The 14,158-nt window shown below is 31.4% G+C and overlaps 1 long non-coding RNA gene across 1 annotated transcript; it reads right to left on the bottom strand.

The window, feature by feature from the left end:
• Nucleotides 1–8,482: 8,482 nt before the first annotated feature.
• Nucleotides 8,483–13,884, bottom strand: LOC148764695 (uncharacterized). Its single transcript, XR_016024199.1, has 3 exons — nucleotides 13,446–13,884; nucleotides 9,595–9,678; nucleotides 8,483–8,727 (listed from the first exon to the last, which is right to left on the bottom strand). It is a non-coding gene; the product is annotated as an uncharacterized LOC148764695 (long non-coding RNA).
• Nucleotides 13,885–14,158: the final 274 nt, after the last annotated feature.

Genomic DNA, 14,158 nt, shown 5'->3' with positions numbered 1-14,158 from the left:
CGGGTGCAATTCCTTTGCCTTTATCGGAGGACTCACCACCTTGACACAGTAAAAAAATCGAGAAATTCACCACATTGGTAGTAAATTGAAATTAAACTAATTTAGACTACTAATGCTTGATATGGAATGCAAAAATGTCTAAATTTTTGCCTAAATGCGGTGTTAGCCTATTTCGGTCTTTTACCCGATAAATTGATATACGCGTCCGTTTAAACTCCAAATTAATTTTTTTCAGTTTCTATACCTCAATTGCACCCAAATTGACTTAATGTCCCTCAGTGTGGTGCAATTTATCAGTCCTGATAACAAATTACGAAAATACCCCTAGTGGGTAAAAATTTGTATTTTTGCTCCGAAAATTTCCATTATTTTTCTAGGCTCATAATTCATCATTATTCATCATAATTCCTCAAATAACCATCAAGATCAGCAGCCAATATTCCCCTAGAAAATTCAGCATAATGGGTTTCAATGGGAGAAAATTATATTTCTAGCTTATTTTTGCTATATTTCAATATAACTTAACTAAAATCACTTAATTCAATTAAAATCAACCAAAAATCAAGCTCAAAACTCATCCATGGAGGTTTGGCCAGCATGGGTGTCCATACCCACTTTCTAATTTTGCATGGAAATGAGAAAAAAATGCATGGGTAGTGAAAATCACAAGGAAAATCAATGAAATTTACCTTTTTAATGCTTGATTTCTTGATTTCTCTTGATTTTCCCCAAATTTTTCAGGTAGGATTCTTGTTTTTTTTTCCCCTTTTCTCCCCTGGTTTGGACAGCTGAAGAAGATGAGAATTCCGGAATTTTTACCTTTTTAAAGGCTAAAATAATATAATATTATTTTATTCATTTTTTAATGTTTTATTAATTCCTTAAATTCTAGCCATCCATTTGTTTCCAAATTTTCACCATACACTTGTCCCACATATCCATAGCTTAGATAAAATTCTCAGACTTATCCAAAGTCTTGGTGGAGTAATTTTTGAAATTTACACTTTTACCCCCGTAAAAGTCAAAAATTACATTTTTGCCCCAAAAATTGAAAAATTGCCCATAGACATATTTTTCATCCCTTATACTCATACCATTCTCCAATTTGTCAAATTTGATCTAAATTCTCTCAAAATCTCAAATTTTGTTCGCGGGTGACAAAATTACGATTTTGCCCCTACACTTTAGAAATCACTGGAATTAAACTTTTTCACTGCCAAACCCTCAAAGTATACTCCAATACTCAAATCATACTCCAATAAGTCAAATGGGGCCAAAAAATTTCTTTTCTAAAAATTCCCATTGTGTCCTTGGGTGGCAAATGACCATTTTGCCCCTGGACAGTAAAAATTCTAGTTTGACTTCAAATTGATCCTCGAACTCCAAATCACCATATTAAACCATTCTGGGACTTTAATATTCTTAATTTCATTTTAAATTCTCTATTTGATCTAGTTCGAGACTTAAATTAACTTAATTGTACCATTTGGTACATTGTCGTCTTTTAACGATTTTTCTTTCAGGGCTTTCCAAGTATGCAAGCATATTGTCAATCATATGAATGACATGGAAAGTATTTTATAAGGTCGGGCTTGACAGCAGTGACTAACCCAGCAATTTTAATAAAATTTCGACAGTATAACGTGGCTTTTATTTATTTATCCAGCCTACATAGTAAAAACAACTTACATAAATTTCCCAATGCACTCACAAAATATAGCCACATATACTCATTTCTCATAAGCCATTCCTAGGAAAATATATATTTTTCAAGTCAATTTGCAGCCTCCAATTACTCAATTTCATAATCAATACAATATATTTTTATTTGTCACATTTATTCCTAAAACATCAAAAATCCTGTTTTAATCTCGTTCTCATTTCATAAAATACATAAAGGGCATTTAAAAATAAACTCTAGATAATTTACAATAATAATAAGTTTACTCACCGTTTGTACAAACTAAAAGCTTTCTAAGCGCCCCGATCACTACTCGTCGGGTATGACTTCTTTGCCTTTTCCGGAAAGCTCTCCTCCTAGACACATTACAAATGTCAAGCCCGATCTTATAAAATACTTTCCATGTCATTCATATGATTGACAATATGCTTGCATACTTGGAAAGCCCTGAAAGAAAAATCGTTAAAAGACGACAATGTACCAAATGGTACAATTAAGTTAATTTAAGTCTCGAACTAGATCAAATAGAGAATTTAAAATGAAATTAAGAATATTAAAGTCCCAGAATGGTTTAATATGGTGATTTGGAGTTCGAGGATCAATTTGAAGTCAAACTAGAATTTTTACTGTCCAGGGGCAAAATGGTCATTTGCCACCCAAGGACACAATGGGAATTTTTAGAAAAGAATTTTTTTTAGCCCCATTTGACTTATTGGAGTATGATTTGAGTATTGGAGTATAATTTGAGGGTTTGGCAGTGAAAAAGTTTAATTCCAGTGATTTCTAGAGTGTAGGGGCAAAATCGTAATTTTGCCACTCGCGGACAAAATTTGAGATTTTGAGAGAATTTAGATCAAATTTGACAAATTGGAGAATGGTATGAGTATAAGGGATGAAAAATATGTCTATGGGCAATTTTTCAATTTTTGGGGCAAAAATGTAATTTTTGACTTTTACGGGGGTAAAAGTGTAAATTTCAAAAATTACTCCACCAAGACTTTGGATAAGTCTGAGAATTTTACCTAAGCTATGGATATTTGGGAAAAGTGTATGGTGAAAATTTGGAAATAAATGGATGGCTAGAATTTAAGGAATTAATAAAACATTAAAAAAATGAATAAAATAATATTATATTATTTTAGCCTTTAAAAAGGTGAAAATTCCGGAATTCTCATCTTCTTCAGCTGTCCAAACCAGGGAAGAAAAGGGAAAAAAAAAACAAGAATCCTACCTGAAAAATTTGGAGAAAATCAAGAGAAATCAAGAAATCAAGCATTAAAAAGGTAAATTTCATTGATTTTCCTTGTGATTTTCACTACCCATGCATTTTTTTCTCATTTCCATGAAAAATTAGAAAGTGGGTATGGACACCCATGCTGGCCAAACCTCCATGGATGAGTTTTGAGCTTGATTTTTGGTTGATTTTAATTGAATTAAGTGATTTTAGTTAAGTTATATTGAAATATAGCAAAAATAAGCTAGAAATATAATTTTCTCCCATTGAAACCCATTATGCTGAATTTTCTAGGGGAATATTGGCTGCTGATCTTGATGGTTATTTGAGGAATTATGATGAAAAATGATGAATTATGAGCCTAGAAAAATAATGGAAATTTTCGGAGCAAAAATACAAATTTTTACCCACTAGGGGTATTTTCGTAATTTGTTATCGGGACTGATAATTTGCACCACACTGAGGGACATTAAGTCAATTTGGGTGCAATTGAGGTATAGAAACTGAAAAAAATTAATTTGGAGTTTAAACGGACGCGTATATCAATTTATCGGGTAAAAGACCGAAATAGGCTAACACCGCATTTAGGCAAAAATTTAGACATTTTTGCATTTCATATCAAGCATTAGTAGTCTAAATTAGTTTAATTTCAATTTAGTACCAATGTGGTGAATTTCTCGATTTTGTACTGTGTCAAGGTGGTGAGTCCTCTAATAAAGGCAAGGGAATTTCACCCGAGGACCAATAGTCTGAGTATTTCGAAAATCCTCACTCTAGACACGGTGAGTAACCTTATCATCATTTTAATTATCTAAAGTATGTTTTTATTCGGTTTTGGTGAATTTTATGAAAATGAGTTCAAATGGTAAATTTTTATGTTTTGTAAACAAAATGAGTTTAAATGAAAATATTTTATAAATTGTCTTGAAACGAAATAACGATTTTGAAAATAGAGTAATTGGAGACCACTGATATGTTGTAAATTTAAAATGAATTAATGGCTTATGTTATTGTATTGGCATGACTGGCTGGGCTGTGTTTTTATGAATTATATGAATTGCTTTATTTTACCCTTACAGGCTGGGTAGTAATATATTAGCCTTGTCATGCTGTCAAAATTTTATTGTATGGTGGGTTTGACCTGCTGCAGTGGGCTGGATTCTGTGGACTAGCCTATTAGAGGGGCACGGAATCCTGTTATATTTTTACCTCGGTTGGAGAGGCGAGTAGGGTAACTCCTGAGGTATAACTTTTAGAGTTCACTTCACGCCAAACCACCTCGTGAAGGGGAACTCGGCCAACGTCAAGGAATGGCTATGTTTTCAAAATAAAAACATGACTTTCTAATAGCCTTGGCGGACTCAGTTGGGATAGCCCTCGGCCAAGGTATCCCAAATAACTGAGTATGATAATAATTTTTGGCATGAGCCAAGCTTTTTAAGAAATTCATAAGCCATACTGATTACTTGCTTTAAATAAATTGATTTCATTTGGTTGAAATAAGTTGAAAGATGATAAATTACAGTTTGATGAAATGTTTTAATAGTCTCCTTTTACTCGACTTTAGATATTTTGAGTGATGTTTGTTTACTCACTGGGATTTTATAATCTCACCACCCTCATTTCCACCCATTTCAGGTTCAGAATAGATTGTAGATAACTGATATCGGCGAGGATTACAGTTGAACTTGCCACATCCAAAGACTGTAGGTTCATTTCTTTTTATACTTTTGGTCATTCGGGGGCCCACGTGTCACTGTAAATTAAATTCTATACTTTGGTTATCTGTATTACGGTATGTAAGAATTTATTTTGCTTTTACGCTATAAAAATTATTTCTGCAGTGTTCTTAAAATATCGTTTTATGTGAAAATTGAATATTTTATTGAATATTTTTATTTTATTATAACAGTCATAATTCCATTTTAAACGAATGTTTTAGACATCCAAAATTATTTTTGATTAAGAAATATGTGTTTTCCACTTACATACTATATTTTTAGATGATTTTTGAGATTTTTGGGATAAATGACAAAAATACCCCTGTGAGACGGAAATTAATATTTCATTTGTTTAAGTTGGAAATAGTTTAAAATCTTTTAAAATGTGGTATTTGGAAACAGTTACCCACAGGGGAAATGAGAAGCTGATATTAAAGCCTTGCGGGGTCTCGGTTGACATTCCGGGTAATGAATGTAAATTGAGACGTCGCGGCGGTTGTCACGGGCTCGATGGGAGTTCCGGGTCGTGACAACAAAAATTTACACAATTCATCACATTGATGCTAAATCACTATATAATTAACTTAAATCCTATACTAATGCATGGTATGAAATGCAATAGCCTAAAACGGCTTAAACGCGGTATTAACCTATTTTTGACACTTTGCCCGATAAATTGCTAACGCGCTCCATTTTAGCTCTAAATCATCCCATTCTCTCTCCAACATTTCTAACCATTAAATATCAGCCAATAACCTTCTAAAAAAAAACAAAATCAGCTCACTCCCTTCCTTGGAAAATTCAGCCAAAAATGGGACATTAACTCGGTTAATTTTCTACTTTGTTTTTCTATCACGTTTAATCGTTTTTCATTATTTTCTCTTCATTTTCCTTAGAATAAAATCAATTCATCATCATTGTACAACATTGAGCATCCAGCCAAGAGTGGGTATTGTGAAAATTTAATGATTTCTTGCCCAATTTAATTTCTAAACACATTTAACTAACTAAAACTATCAATTTAACTAAAAATCAAAACCTAAAAATTTCAATTTCTCTCCCCTAGAATTTCATCCAGCCCTTGATATCACTTTTTGATCTCTCTCCTCAAGCATGCTAAATGGAAATAAAGGCATAGGAAAGGTAAAAATCAAGCTAAAATCGAAAAATCTTACCGTTAGACGCGTAAACGGTCGAAAATCGTGAATTTCCCTTTGAATTTTCTTGTTTCTCTTTGGTTTTTCTTTTTTTCTTCCTTTCCTCTCTATTTCCTCTCTTTTTCTTCCTTATGGCTGGCCAGCACTTAAAATGGGGTTTAAATGGGCTGACTTTTCATTAAAATAATATTATTTCATTAAAAAAATGCCACGTGTCACTTTCCCATTAGCCCATTTGTTTCCAAATTTTCACCATACACTTGTCCCACATATCCATAGCTTAGATAAAATTCTCAGACTTATCCAAAGTCTCGGTGGAGTAATTTTTGAAATTTACACTTTTGCCCCCGTAAAAGTGAAAAATTACATTTTTGCCCAAAATACTGAAAAATTGCCCATAGACATATTTTTCATCCCTTATACTCATAGCATTCTCCAATTTGTCAAATTTGATCTAAATTCTCTCAAAATCTCAAATTTTGTTTGTGGGTGGTAAAATTACGATTTTACCCATACACTCCAGAAATCACCAGAATTAAACTTTTTCACTTTCTATCATTAAATTATACTCCAAATAGTTAATCTTGGTCAAAATTTTCACTCCATGATCAAATTATTATCTTAGGTGGCAAAATGACGATTTTGCCCTTGAATATCAAAATTTTCAATTTTACCCCAAATAAACCCTCGAACTCCGAACAATCATTTTTAGTTATTCCTGAACTATAAAATATTAAATTTCATCCTACAATTCCTATTTGAACTAGTTCGAGGTTAAATCAATTTAAGTGTACCGTTAGGTACAATATCGGGTTTCGTCTATTCTTAGGTGCTTTTCTAGCGTAATAACATGCTACTCAGTGCATGTATGTCATGACATGTATTTATAGGGTCAGGTTTTATAGAAACTGAGCGACTGGTCTAACTAAGAGAGTGATAGTGGAGTGAGAAACAAAAGAAGAGAGCCATATTAGTCAGGAAGGTGAGAGGTGGAAACCGAAGAGGAAATCCAAAAAGACAAATAGGTGAAGTTGAAGAGAGAAAGAAATTAAGAAGACTCTAGAATGGAGAAGAGAATAAGCTTACGTAGTAGGCTATTAGGCTATCAAACTTTAAATCAATAATTTACATTTTAATTTTTAAATTAAGTTATATTGTTATTTGTTATTGTTAATTTGGTTTTTGTTAATATGTTAGATTTAGTTCAAGTTTTGTTATTATTATTATTTTTATTATAACTAGTAAATTGAGTAAAACTTAATGATTAATTTTATTAATTAATATAATAATAAGTTATTATGTCTACACATATTATATTAATAATATACTTTATATTACTTATTAATATATTACATTAATATATTATATTAAATAAGTTAATATAATAAGTGAATATAAATTAATATAAACTAAAATATAAAGTATATTAATAATATACTTTATGTAATATAATATTACATTATTACTTATAAATTAACTAATATACTAATACAATATATTGTTAATATATAGTTTTTGACTAATTATTTAGATTATTAACTATACTATATAGTTTCCTTATTATACTATGTATATTGACTAATTAGTTGTTAATATGTGGTTTTTGACTAATTACTATATTAATAACTATATTATATAGTATACTTGCTATACTATATACTGATTATTGACTAATTAGCGTATTCATAAGTATAGTATGTATAGCACTCGAGCATTTGGCTCATTAGTTGGTGCATGATTTCCTTTATTAAAGAGTAGGGTTTAAATCCCCCTTCCTCCAATTCCTCCCAAAAAAAAGTATAGTATGTATAGTGTATTAATATATTACTATATATAGTTAATATATACTTATATAATATATAAGTATACTAAGAAGTCATAAAATATATATACTATATAATAGTAAATTATTATTGACTAATTAGTATATTAATAAGTATACTATATAATATATATATAATATTGTTAGATATTATAATATAGTTAATTATTAATATATGGTATGCTACCATAGGATACTAATATTAATATAAGTTCCTTTAGTAATATAAGTCATACTATAGTAACATTAATATATTAATATATATAGTATATTAATAAGTTACTATATTAAATTATTAATATTAGTTATATTACTATAGTACACTAATATTATAATTTAATACAACTTACTATATTAATATAAAATATACTATATTACTATAGTTTATTAATAATTTATTAAAAATAAGTTACTATAGTCTATAGACTATATATTGTTTATTAATAAATATACTATATATAGTATACTATATTAATAACTTAATATAAAAATAAATTTGTCACGACCCGAAACTCCCCATCGAGCCCGTGACAACCGCCGCGAAGCCTCGACAAACATTCTTCACCCCGAATGTCGATCGAAACCTCGCAAGGCTCTCGTATCAGCTTTCGCACTTCCCCGGTGAGCAATAGTTATCAAATAATCAAAATACGAAGGATTACAAATCATTTCCAAATCATAACATAACATTTTTTTTTTGCTCATAGGGGCATTTTTGTCATTTTTGTCGAAAACCTCGAAACTTGCTAAAAATGTAGTAGGTAAGCCGAAAATATATATTTAATGATTTAAAAAAAAATTAAGTATCTAAAACGTTCATTTGAAGTGAAAATTTGACCATTTGAATATAATAAAAATATTCAATAAAATAAACTATTTTCTTGTAAAATAATTTTCATAAAACTATCGATACATAATTCTTATTGCGTAAAAGATAATTATATACATATATACTATAAAACAAATAACCAAAGCATAAAATTTCTTTTACAGTGACACGTGGGCCCACATCTATCCAAAATGCATCGGAAGCTGGAAACCTACAGCTTTTACCGATTCGAGTCCAAATGAAAGTCCTTGTCAAAATCAGCTAACTATGGAATTCCTTGAGCCTGAAATGTGAGGAAATGAGGGTGGTGAGATTATAAAATCCCAGTGAGTAAACAGATACCATCTAAACTATCTAAAGTCGAGTAAATGGAGACAATTAAAATAAATCATCATACTGTAATTTCATTACCTTTCAACTCATTTCAACCAAATAAAATCAATCCATAAAAATCGAGAAATCAACTTGGCTTATGAATTTCTTAAAACTTTGGCTCGTGCCAAAACTCATACTCGGTGATACCTTGCGCAGGGCATCTAACCGAGTCCGCCAAGGCTGTTAAAATTTTGTGTACACTTAAAATATATTTTTGTTTGAAAAAAATACAGCCGTTCCTTGGCGTTGGCTGAGTTCCCCTTCACGTGGTGGTTTGGCGTGAAGTGAACCCTAAGCTATACCCCAGGAGATACCCTACGCGCCTCTCCGTTCGAGGTAATAATATAATGGAGTTTACCGTGCCCCTCTAATAGGCTGGTCCACGGAACCCCCTCTGCAGTAAATAATTAATATATAATCCACCAATCAATAAAATTCATTCTAGCATGTCATGGCAATTTATCACAACCTAGCATCTCAAGGCTGAATACACAGTATAAATAATTATAACACCAAAATCAGTTTAGCCATTCATGCTCATTTATTGTCATAAGCCATTCAATTCAGAACCATAAATTTGCAACACAAACTAGCAGTCTCCAATTACTCTATTTTCAAAACCAATATTCGATTTTTCAGAAAATTTATAAAATCATTTTATAAAATCACAATTTTCCTTAAAACATACAATTTACCATTTAAACCCATTTTTCATAAAATCACATAGTTGTATAAAACTACTCTAGATAATTAAGACGATAATAAGTTTACTCACAATGTCTAGAATGCAGACTTTCGAAGCACTCTGTCTACTGGTCCTCGGATGCAATTTCCTTGCCTTTATTGGAGGACTCACCACCTTGACACAGTACAAAATCGAGAATTTCACTAAGTTGGTACTAAATCAAAATTAAACTAATTTGGACTACCAATGCATGATATGGAATGCAAAAATGCACTGGTAACTATCTAAATTCGGTATTAGCCTAATTCGTCTTATCACCCGATTAAATTCTTAACGGGTTCGTTTAAACTCCAATTTAATTCTTTTCAGTTTCTATACCTCAATTACACCCAAATTAACTTAATGTCCCTCAGTGTGATGCAAATTATCAGTCCCAACAGCAAATTACAAAAATACCCCTAGTGGGTAAAAATTCGTATTTTTGCTCCGAAAATTCCCATTATTTTTCTAGGCTCATAATTCATTATGTCACGACCCGGAACCTCCCTCAGGCCCATGACAATCGCCGCGACGTCCCGATTGACACTCATTATCCGGAATGCCAACCGGAACCCCGCAAGGCTTACATATCAGTTTCTTTCATTTCTTGTGAGCAATCATTGTTAGATATCGAGTCTTTAGAGAATATATACTATTTTAGATCAAAAACAATCAAAATAAAATTTTCGCCACATAGGGGTATTTTGGTCATTTTTTTCTCAAAAATTTCAAAACTAGCTAAAACGTAATATTCAAGTACAAAATACATAATTCATATTCAAAATGAGTTTAAAAGTCTAAAATCTTCATTTAAAACGAAATTACGGTTATTTGAATATAATAAGAAAATAAAAGAAATATTAAGGGAAATATTCTATTTTCTTATAAAACAATATTTATAGAGTTATACGTGAATAATTTTTATAGCGTAAAAGCTAAATAAATTTATACATACTGAAATACAGTAAGCCAAAATATTTAATTTAATTTACAATAACAAGAGGGCCCCCGAATAAACAAAAGTAAAGAGGATTGTGAACCTACGATTTGGAAAATGCAGATCCAATGGTAGTCCTCGATGAGATCAGCTATCTACAGTCTATACTGAACCTGAAATGGGTGGAAAGGAGTTGGGTGAGATTTTGCAATCCCAATGAGTAAACAGACATTATCATAAATATCTAAAGGCGAGTAAAATGGAGGCAAGTTTAAACAACAAATTTCAACTCATTTCATAATGTTTTCAATTTATTTCTTAAACCACAAAGTATTTGTAATTTACCAAAACAATTGTTAAGGCTTATGGCTTTTATTAAAACAAGGCTCAAGCCAAAACTAATCCTCGGGGATACCTTGGCCGAGGTATCTAACCGAGTCCGCCAAGGGTGTTAAAATATTCACACGTGAAACACATTTTTATTTTTAAAACAAGCCGTCCCTTGGCGTTGGCCGAGTTACACATTCACGTGGGGGTTCGACGTGAAGTGAGCTCTAATACTACCCCAGGAGTTACCCTCCTCGCCTCTACAACCGGAGTAACTATATAACTGGGTTTACCGTGCCCCTCTAATAGGCAGTCCACGGAAACCCGTCACTGTAGTGACTAACCCACCAATTTTAATAAAATTTCGACAGTATAACGTGACTTTTATTTATTTATCCAGCCTGCATAGTAAAATCAACTTACATAAATTTCCCAAATGCACTCACAAAATATAGCCACATATACTCATTTCTCATAAGCCATTCCTAGTAAAATATATTTTTCAAGTCAGTTTGCAGCCTCCAATTACTCAATTTTATAATCAATACAATATATTTTTATTTATCACATTTATTCCTAAAACATCAAAAATCCCGTTTTCATTTCATAAAATACATAAAGGGCATTTAAAAATAAACTCTAGATAATTTACAATAATAATAAGTTTACTCACCGTTTGTACAAACTAAAAGCTTTCTAAGCACCCCGATCACTACTTGTCGGGTACGACTTCTTTGCCTTTTCCGGAAGGCTCTCCTCCTAGACACATTACAAAAATTTACACAATTCATCACATTGATGCTAAATCACTATATAATTAACTTAAATCCTATACTAATGCATGGTATGAAATGCAATAGCATAAAACGACTTAAATGCGGTATTAACCTATTTTTGGCACTTTGCCCGATAAATTGCTAACGCGCTCCATTTTAGCTCTAAATCATCTCATTCTCTCTCCAACATTTCTAACCATTAAATATCAGCCAATAACCTTCTAAAAACAACAAAATCAGCTCACTCCCTTCCTTGGAAAATTCGACCAAAAATGGGACATTAACTCGGTAAATTTTCTACTTTGTTTTTCTATCACGTTTAATCGTTTTTCATCATTTCTCTTCATTTTCCTTAGAATAAAATCAATTCATCATCATTGTACAGCATTGAGCATTCAGCCAAGAGTGGGTATTGTGAAAATTTACTGATTTCTTGCCCAATTTAATTTCTAAACACATTTAACTAACTAAAACTATCAATTTAACTAAAAATCAAAACCTAAAAATTTCAATTTCTCTCTCCTAGAATTTCGTCCAGCCCTTGATATCACTTTTTGATCTCTCTCCTCAAGCATGCTAAATGGAAATAAAGGCATAGGAAAGGTAGAAATCAAGCTAAAATCGAAAAATCTTATCGTTAGACGCGTAAACGGTCGAAAACCGCGAATTTCTCTTTGAATTTTCTTGTTTCTCTTTGGTTTTTCTTTTCTTCTTCCTTTCCTCTCTATTTCCTCTGTTTTTCTTCCTTATGGCCGGCCAGCACTCAAAATTTGGGTTTAAATGGCTGACTTTTCATTAAAATAATATTATTTCATTAAAAAATGCCATGTGTCACTTTCCCATTGGCCCATTTTTAAAATTTCATCCATTTGTTTCCAAATTTTCACCATACACTTGTCTCATATATTCATAGCTTAGATAAAATTCTCAGACTCATCCAAAGTCTCGGTGGAGTAATTTTTACAATTTACACTTTTGCCCCCGTAAAAGTCAAAAATTACATTTTTGCCCCAAAAATTGAAAAATTGCCCATAGACATATTTTTCACCCCTTATACTCATACCATTCTCCAATTTGTCAAATTTGATCTAAATTCTCTCAAAATCTCAAATTTTGTCCGTGGGTGGCAAAATTACGATTTTGCCCCTACACTCCAAAAATCACCAGAATTAAACTTTTTCACTTCCTATCATTAAATTATACTCCAAATAGTTAATCTTGGTCAAAAATTTCACTCCATGATCAAATTATTATCTTAGGTGGCAAAATGACGATTTTGCCCTTGAATATCAAAATTTCTAATTTTACCCCAAATGTACCCTCGAACTCCGAACAATCATTTTTAGTCATTCCTGGACTATAAAATATTAAATTTCATCCTACAATTCCTATTTGAACTAGTTCGAGGTTAAATCAACTCAAGTGTACCGTTAGGTACGATATCGGGTTTCGTCTTTTCTTATTTGCTTTCCTAGCATAATAACATGCTACTCAGTGCATGTATGTCATGACATGTATTTATAGGGTCGGGTTTTACACATTATTCCTTAACCAATTCTCCTAGAATAAAATCAAACTCATCCTCACTAAAAACATGGTAAATTCGGGTTTTACACATGGTAAATTCAGCCATTAATGGTTGGGGGAGAAAATAAATTCTTTTCTTGTTGTTTTGTTTCTAAATATGCTAAACTAACTAAAAACACTAACATAAATTAAAATCAAATAAATCCAACAACTTTCTCTCTCCTAACCCATTTTTTCAGAATTGAATTCATCATGAAAACATGTAATTTAATCATGGAAAATAAAGAGAAATGCTTGGGAATAAGAAAACTCAAGCTTAATAGAAAAAATCTCACCTTTTTCACTTAATTTCCTTGAAAATTCACACTTTTTCTTTGATTTTCTCTCTCTAGGGTTTTGTTTTCTCCTTTCTCTCTCTTGTTTCTTGCTTGGCCGAATGTTGAAGAAGAAGAATGGGTGGGCTGATTTTTTTTATGCATTTTTATTGTTTAATGAAATAATATTATTTTATTCATATTTTAAATATTTTATTAATTCATTTCTTTTTTCTAGCCATCCACTTGTCCTATTTTCTTTCACCATGCATTCCCTTTGACTTATCCAAGTCTTAAGTGATATTTCCAGATTTTTCCAAAGTTTTGGTGGAGCAAATTTTTCAAAATTACACTTTTGCCCCTGAACTTTTCAAAAATTACATTTTTACCCCAAAAATTGAAAATTTTCCATAATGCATAATTTTCACTCCTCATACTCATTTCACACTCCAAATAATTAAATTTGATCAAAATCCTTTCAAAAAATTAAATTTTCGATTCCGAATGGTAAAATTACCATTTTACCCTTTTACTCCAAATTATACCGAAATTAAAATTTTTCACTTCTAGACCTCAAATCTTACTCCAATAAGTCAAATGGGGCCAAAAATCTTTTCTAAAAATTTTCATTTTGTCCCCAGGTGGCAAATGACCATTTTGCCCCTGGATAGCGAAAATTCCAATTTGACTCCAAATTGATCCTCGAACTCCGAATCACCATATTAACCCATTAT

The sequence above is a fragment of the Theobroma cacao genome, chromosome 1 (genome assembly GCF_053813885.1).
Source record: "Theobroma cacao isolate CCN51 chromosome 1, ASM5381388v1, whole genome shotgun sequence".
Classification (NCBI taxonomy): domain Eukaryota; kingdom Viridiplantae; phylum Streptophyta; class Magnoliopsida; order Malvales; family Malvaceae; genus Theobroma; species Theobroma cacao.
This window is presented reverse-complemented; position numbering and strand designations above follow the sequence as displayed.